This window comes from Furipterus horrens, unplaced genomic scaffold, assembly GCF_987537825.1.
Source record: "Furipterus horrens unplaced genomic scaffold, mFurHor1.1.pri manual_scaffold_2, whole genome shotgun sequence".
Lineage (NCBI taxonomy): Eukaryota > Metazoa > Chordata > Mammalia > Chiroptera > Furipteridae > Furipterus > Furipterus horrens.
In genome coordinates, this window is record NW_028327172.1 from 155,305,172 (window position 1) to 155,313,876 (window position 8,705).

The following is an 8,705-nucleotide window of genomic DNA, read 5'->3' on the forward strand; positions in this document are numbered from 1 at the left end:
CTTTAAATTTTTTTTAAGTTGTTTATTTTTTTATTCATTTCCCTTTTTGATCCTAAAAAGTGCTTTAGCTTCTGTTCATTTCCATGCTAGTTCTCCAGGGTTCCCTTAGATTCTGTGAACTTCTCAATATGCATCTACTAAATTCCTTTTCTGATTAAGCCAGAGTCAGTATGTGTTGCTTACAAATGAAAAACCATGATGCTCTATATGTTAAGTAGGTAAATGTAAACCATTAATTCACATGATCCAGAATCCATTTAGGTATAAAATTAAATAATCCAGGTCCCATAATGTTTTTTTTTTAAAGACAAAGGATGGGCAACCAAAGAGTGTTTTGGTTTTGCTTTTGTTGTTTATTTACTTTTGTGTAACTTGGAATATAGGACAATTGTACATTTTTCCCATCCACCACAGTTCAAACGTATTTGCTATAATACCATTTATGCTTATAATACTAAATGCCCCAAATCTTTATCTAGAAATAAATATGCAGCCAATATAACAGGGTCTAAGCAGATTCACCTCAACCCATTATATTTTTCTTATCTCCATAACTAGACAAAGATAATTAATTGTCATAACAATTACTCTAATGAAAACTCTAAAGTGGCTTGTGAATCAGGGAAAAACTACATTGTGTTAACTAGTTCATTGATAATCTATTTGCATAATGATGCTGGGTAACAAACACCCTGAAACCCAGTGGTGTAAAATAATAAGAATGTATTTTGTTCATGATTCTATGGGTCAGCTGGGCACTGTTTCTGGACTTGGCTGGGCTTGCTCAGACACGATAGTCACCTGAAATTGGCTCAGTGGCTCTGCTGATCTTGGCTGGGCTCTCTCATGTGCCTGGAGGTAAGCTGGATGTCAGCTGGTCTAGGACAGCCTCAGTTACGACAACTGAGTGAGTTGACTCATTTTCCATAATGGACATGTTCTCATTGTGAAGGCAGAGAACCAAGGGAAGAAGCAGAAATGTGCAAGCACCTTTGTAAAAGTCTGTTTATTTTAAGTCTCTTAACATGCTTTTGGCCAAAGGAAGTTAGAGATCTATTCTACTTCTTCATGGGAAACACTAAAGGCACATTGCAAAGGGCATGGATGCAGGATGAATTGGGGCCATTGAGTCAATCAATTTACCACAGAGCATAGTTTTAGCAATTTATAACTCTATATTATATAATTTTGAAAAGCAGCAGGCAGCAATACTCTCTGTGTATAGAACACAACATTTCTACTTTTTAAATATTTCTGTTCCAACAGTATTAAACTTAGTATCTACTGTGTGTTCAGCAGTATTAAAGGGACTCTAGGTAATCTTGAAAAGGTGGGATGCAGAGAAATTAATAGTATAAACGCCTTGAAAATTACATTATTTTCAATTTCATCATGTTAAGAAAATATAGTTTATTTTAAACCACTTCTCTTCTTAGAGACAGGCTCTATAGTCTTACATGGTTCTGATATCTCACAAAGGCGCTTTGACAGTTTGGCACTTACTGTATCAGAGGGAAAGTATCTTGGGGGCACATCACCAAGCAGAGAACCCGAGATGTGGAGCTGCTACTGGACCCCCTTATGGAGACTAAGAGCAGATGTCCTCCAGGCTTAGACAAGCTCTTCTGACTCACCAGGTCAACAGGTCAGTTACAGACATAGCACCTCATGTGCAAATGCAGCATCTAAGCACCTTCAGGTGGGACATGCAGACATAGGGTGTAGGTAGCTCCAGATCTTTCCTATGCAACCAGTTGGGTCCTAAAGAACTGCAGACGGAGGCTCAGGTACAGAGTCAAAATGGGGCTCAGGTGTGTGAGTTGTGTGTGTGTTTCTATGCACACCTTCTGCCATAGAGGTGAGAGGAAGAGCAAATTAAAAGAAGGGAAAGAGGAATATTTCAACTATTCTAAAACACAAAAGGAACTGGGCCACCACATTCACCATCTTTGTATCCCAAGAAATCCCTCCTTCTAAGCACTTGGTGCTGCATGGCAGAGAAGACAATAGTGGCAAAGGAACTTTTCAAGAACATTGAGGCCTCCCAAACACATTGTTTTATAACCATAAATCATTAGCAGGCCTTCCTAAAAGCAATTAAAAGGCTTTTTAAGTGGACCGTAAATATGATTGTCTAGTATAATTGTTCTGTAAAATATTCATTTTTACTACTAAAAAGCAGGAGTCAAATTAGTAAAAAAAATTACAATTTAGAAATTCTCAAAGACCTCAGCACTTTCACATTCTAATAGGGATATACCACCTAGAGTCAATGGGGGATCTTGTTGAGTCCCTGTTGGGTTATTAGCAGTTTTTACTGCATGAAGAAAGAAGAGCAAGCTTCAAAACTGAGAGATGGATTCTCTCAGGTGTTCTCTGCCCCACTCTGGGTACACATTGGGTCCCAGGTTCTTACTCTGTGCAACTGTCTCATGGAAGTTTTTCTTTGTTAATATCTTAGCATTTTGGTAAGTCTTTAGAGCCAACCAAATGTAATTAGCATATTTTTGCAACATATAATGTTGCAACAAAGAGACAAATAGTAGAACCATTTTCCCCAAACCATTGAACAGCCTCCAGGGAGATATGATTTCCTTTCAAAGTAAATTATATTTCAGTTCATAGAATGTTTTTATTACCCAAATTGGACTAAGTAATTGACTGTTTTGGAACTAACTCCTTCATTGTCTCAATAACAATTAGCTAATGAAACACTGCATAGTGAAATGATAATCTGAAAAGATTCAAGTAAGAATTCTTGTAATTGTTAGCTATAAAACCAATCTTGCCTTCCCCAATTACTCCTTGACTACTCAAGATGTGATCACTACACTTAAATCAATGCTATAACTTGACATGTATACCAGTTTACCAGTGTACTGCAATGTTTGCCCTTGTAAAACAAAGTAGTGGTGATATTGATATATTGCTTTATGGGTGTCTTCTAGAACATAGTCCACACAGGGCCAGAGCAGCATTGCTTTAATATTAAGTATATAAATGATGAAATTGAGTACTTTTTCTTTTACCTTAAATTCTCAGTTTTCTCTCCATTCATTTTTATTCCAACCATCATAAATTGAAACATTCACTAGCACTTTCTAGTCCAAAATATCATAGAAAGAACTAAAAGACATTGATTGACCCTGCTCTCTGGAAGTATACAACATAGATAAAGAAATAATATGTGAACACAAAAAACACAAATATGTTTCACTGTGTGCCAAAAGCAGTCTGTTATAAAGTCAGATTCATAGTCTAGAATCTGCCTCTCCTGGGTTACAATGGTCAGAGAGCCAGTGTACAGGGGACAGGTCATCTGTGCTGAGAAGCAGGTAGACTCTAAATGGTGCCAGTACATTCCTAGAAGGGACTGGAACATGCAGTGGCCATTCCCACTTTCACAAAAAACAGATGTCCATTTCTATTCTTTGTGTGTATTGAAGGTTATAGCTATTATTTCTTTTCTTTGCTCACTTCCTGTCTATTCTCTTTTCAAGGTCTCTATCTCTCTTGAATTTTATCTTCATAACTTCTTAGTCATGAACTTGAACTGTGGCTACATCAACTTGCTCCATTTTTCAACACTAGAAATCCCTTTTAGTTACTATTTTTGCAGAAATAGAATATCTGATGGAAAGACAGAAATGTACCACACAAATCTCGTTTATGTGCACATCTTCCAAATACATGTTTTGCACTGTTGGTAAAAGGAGCATGGATAAACGGAGAGGTCTCATGGATGATCATTGGTATGGGGAGTAAGCCCTCTATTGCCACAGAGGTATGAATTCAGCAAAACACTAACATCATTCTTGCTTAAATTCCTATATGTTAACTATGCAAAGATGGTGATGGTACATCTGGTAGGCAGATCAATGTCACTATCATCAGCCTGGCCACAGTGACCAAGAAATGCTGTGCTGCCATTACATTACCTCAAGCTATAAGAATGTTCCTTCTTCCAGAGCTGGACTATTTTTAGTCTTAATTTCCCTCTAAGACAGCAATTGGTATTGGAAACAATTCAAAGATATTTTTACCTTTTAATTCCCCAAAGCTCTAACTTAGTTTCCATAAGCTTCTTATAGGATACAGTCCATGCAAGAGTATAGTTGGAGTTACCCATCCTAGTAGAGACAACACTCGATTGAGATGAATTTAGTAACAGGCTGGACCTCACAGCACAGTTGGACTAAGGCTCTGTCACAGTAACAAGTATTCAGCTCTTTTTTCCAGCTTTATTCATTGAGGAGGACAGACCACTTCCCTTACATGTCTACGCAGTTCCAGAGAGTCAAGGTCCTCACTAATGTTCTTTAAATACATAAATCACTTCAAGCAACTAGGGAAATATTAGTAACCAAAGAAACAAATATAAGCGCTCCTCTCAGTGCCAGGAATATTCAAAGGGTCTGTGGACTAAAAAGTGTACAAGACCATTTTCATTCAAAATTATGTAAAATACCTTATCAACAAAATACAGAACTACCTACAGGAATGATGGTCAATCCTGGTATATGCTGCTTCTTATAAAATCTTCCAGTGACAGAATAAAGATTGTGAATGCTGCCCTGGCTGATATGGCTCAGTGGGTTGAGCATCATCCTGCAAACCAAAAAGTTGCTGGTTCAATTCGCAGTCAGGACACATGCCTGTGTTGTGGGCCAGGTCCCCAGTTGGGGCATGCAGGAGGCAGCTGATTGATGTTTCTCTCATACATTCATGTTTCTCTTCCTCTTTTTCTCCCTCCCTTTCCCCTTCCCTTTCTCTAAAAATAATTAAAAACTTTAAAAAAAAGATTGGGAATGCTTTGAGCTTCTCAGAGAAAATCACTAAAAATGTCAGAATTTAATCATGGGTACGTGCAGTCCAAGGGGCACAAAGGTGCTTCCAGAATGCTGAGCAGCTATGCCCTACTCTTTCCATGTGGTGTGTGATCCTGGGCAGCAGTGCTACTTGGAGTTTCACCTCTGAAAGGGAAGATATAGAAAAGGGGAACAAAATGAGACCTTGGGGACATACAGTAAGATATGTCAACATAGACCAGAGCAAGAAAAGGGACTGGAAGTTACCAAAGATGACTTTTCATCTGTTTGTTTTCTGTATGTTTTTTAAGTATATTTTATTGATTCGTCGTCGGCAGCCGTCCGTCTTGAGAGACGATGGTGTAGCTTCTTAAGAGTCTATCTGCACCGCCGAGAATGGCTGTGCAGTCCGACTCGGGAGTGACACGGTATCTGTCTCCTCCCGTGTTGAATCGACATCTTGCGATGACGCTGGAGTGTCCTCTCCAGTGAAGCTGAAACTACAGAGCCTGGGCAGGGTGATATGGAGGGTCTGCTGTTGCCCATGCAGCAGACCCCCCCCCTCTTCGCAGCTGAAGGGTCCAAGGGAAAGACGGAGTCAATACAGCTTGGCTTCAGGTGCGCCGCAGGAGTTGCCGGTGTTGACTACAACATCAAACCGCCTTAGGGACTCCGGCTCCGGATTTTCTGTCGGGGTTTACTCCCTTAGCCTTTCCCCTGAAGAGGTATGCCGCAAGGCAGCGGAGGTTTTTTGGAGTCAGAGTTTTCCTTCTCTGATGTGCCCTGACTGGAAGATCGAACCAGCGACACTTAGCTCGCAGGCCGATGCTCAATCCACTGAGCCAAACCAGCCAGGGTATTTTATTGATTATGTTGTTACAATAGTTCCAATTTTTTCCCCTTTGCTCCCCTCCGCCCAGCACCCCCCTTCCCCAACAATCCCCTCCCCAAGTCCATGCCCATGGGTCATACATACAAGCTCTCCTGCCTCACCCTTTCATATATTCTTCTTCTTTTTTTTTTAAATAATTAATTAATTAAATATTTTAACAATAAAAAATAACAATCCCTCCCTCTCAGACTTAAGACCCTTTACAATCTTATAAAGGACAATGAATGAAGGTCTCGAGCTCCACTAGCTGCTTCAAGCTGGACATGGTTGTCGTCCTACCTACCCTTGGGTCAAGAAATCCCTATAAGAGTGGGGGTGTGGAGGGGAGGGTGGCCTTCCCACAAGGGGAAGGATCATGCAGACTCCAGGTTGGTTGGCTGTCTCTGGACAACGGCATGCTTGGTTTAACAGGCTGGCATCCTTGTTATATTCTGGGGGCAACAGGGTTAAAGGACATCATTCAATCCGTAACCACTAGATGACAAAAGACAGGTATTAATTTTTCAATGTCCCACATTAGGGAAAAGAAGGGCTTCTTTGGAGGAAGGTATGCCAGGTACATCTCACCTGTCCAAAACCCTTTTGCCCATTATACTTAGTTTGAACTGAGGGAAATATTTTAGGTTTCCCCCCTCTCAGGCCTCTGGGCTCTTTCTGTCCAAGCCATTAGGATAGAAAAGAGAAACCAGTTTTAAAGTGAAGCCCACAGACCACCCCATTCTTCACCAACCCAGCCACTTAGTTCAGCCAAACCATTGAGTCTCAGGAGGCAGCAATGCAGACAGGATTAAGTGAGGCCTATACATACAGACAATCACTCAGGTAATGAGATCGTAGGCTTATGCCCTTTGAAAACAGAAAACACATGTTAATTTATGTAACATAACCCACATACAAGTCTCTAAATCTGTAGGACTGTCTTATCGGAAAGACATCCAGTTGCAAGGCATTTGACATCCTTCTTGCCTGTAAATTAAACATCTTTGATAATGCCACAGACATAGTTTAACTTTCAAATGAAAACAAATTTTAAATGAAAAGAAACTTTAAAGACGGTTAGTTGCACTACTTTATAGTCTACCACTGGGCATTGTGATCTTCCTTGAATCGTGATTTTTCTCCCTAAGATTACCCTCCTTGTCATTAAAGGGACTGCATTAAGTTCATTTTTAACTTATCCTGTTCATTTGCATAAACACAACAAGAGCAGCAAATGATCACTTATGATCTTTAGTTCTGCTTTGCTGGAACTTACGCAAGGAACATTTAGGGTGACCTTCAGTCTGCCCTTCAGGGCACAGAAGCTGAGCCACATACCTGGCATTCAGCCTTGTCTGTAAACACCTGTCTTTTCCAGGTCCTCCTGGTTTTCCATTGTGCCTTAAGGTCTCTTCTAGCCATCTTTCAGGAAAACAACCTTCATTCCTTCCCTGGAAAGATTGCTATGGACCGCTCATCCATCCAAGGTACCAGGCCTTTTATCTCGTGGACTTTTATTACCTTTGAAAGTCAGTCCCAGTTGCTCAGGCTTTTTGGTAACAACCAAAGCCCAAGCATGTCTCCTTTAGGCATGACATTCCATTCAAAGTCTTAGTTAAAAAAAAACCAAAAACTTCTATTAACAACTGGTCTTATTAGTTTTATGCAAAGAAACTTAGGTCATTACTTACTTCTTTAGAATGTCAAATTCTGGAGGGATCAGATAGGGAGGAAATATATACAGTGTGAAGGAAAATCCTTGTCCTTCTAATATTCACTGAACTTGCATTTCTATTCTTTATATTTTTATTTTTTCCCACCACTAAAAATTTTTCTGTTTGTTTGTTTTTCCATTACAGTTGTCTCACTTTTTTCCCCCTCTTGCTTCCCTGCACCCTGCCCCCCCTTCTTCCACATTCAGTCTCCACCCAGTTGTCCATGTCCATGGGTCATTTATACATGTTCTTTGACTAGACCCATCCCCTTCTTACCACTTCTCTCCCTCCCATCTCCCCCTTTGTAACTGCTAGTTTATTCCTTGTTTACATACCTCTGGTTCAATTTTGCTCATTTGTTTGTGTTGTTCATTAGCTTCCTCTAACAGGTGATAGCATAAGGAAATTTTCTTTTGTTGCCTGGCTTATTTCGCTAAGCATAATTCTCTCTAGTTCCAATCATGTTGTTGCAAATGGTAGAAGTTCCTTCTTTCTTTCAGTACTTATTCATTGTCATTTTCCTCCTTTGTACTCGTGTTCCTCTCTGTCTCTCTCTGTTTCTTCATCTTCTTAAAGCAGACCCTTTAGCATCTCTTGCAATGCCGGTTTGATGGAGATGTATTCTTTTAACCTTCTTTTGTCTTGGAAACTCCTTATTTCACCTTCCATTTTGAGTGAGAGTCTTGCTGGGTAGGGTATTCTTGGTTGCAGGTCTTTGTTTTTCATTACTTGGAATATATTTTGCCATTCCCTTCTGGCTTGTAGTGTTTCTGCTGAGAAGTCTGATGATAGCCTTATTGGAGCTCCCTTGTATGTTATTAGTTGTTTCTCTCTTGCTGCTTTTAGGATTCTCTCTTTGTTTTTGAATGTTGCCATTTTAATTATGATGTGTCTTGAAGTGGGCCTGTTGGGGTTCATCTTCACTGGGACCCTCTGTGCTTCCTGGACTTGCATGATTCTTTCTCTCTTCATGTTAGGGAAGTTTTCTGTCATTAGTTTTTCAAAGAGGTTTTCTATTCCTTGCTCTTCTTCTTCTCCTTCTGGAATTCCTATGATATGGATATTATTACATTTCATGTTGTCCTGCAGCTGTCTTAGAGCCTCTTCAGTCTTGTTCAGTCTTTTTTCATTTCATTGCACTGTCTGGGAGTTTTTGTCTACATTGTCCTCCAGCTCGCTGATCCGATCTTCTGCTTCCTCTAGCCTGTTTTTAATTCCTTCTACTGTGTTCTTCAATTCAGAGATCATATTCTTCATTTCCTCCCGGCTCTTATTGATAGCTTCCATGTCCTTTTTGATGCTGGTATAATT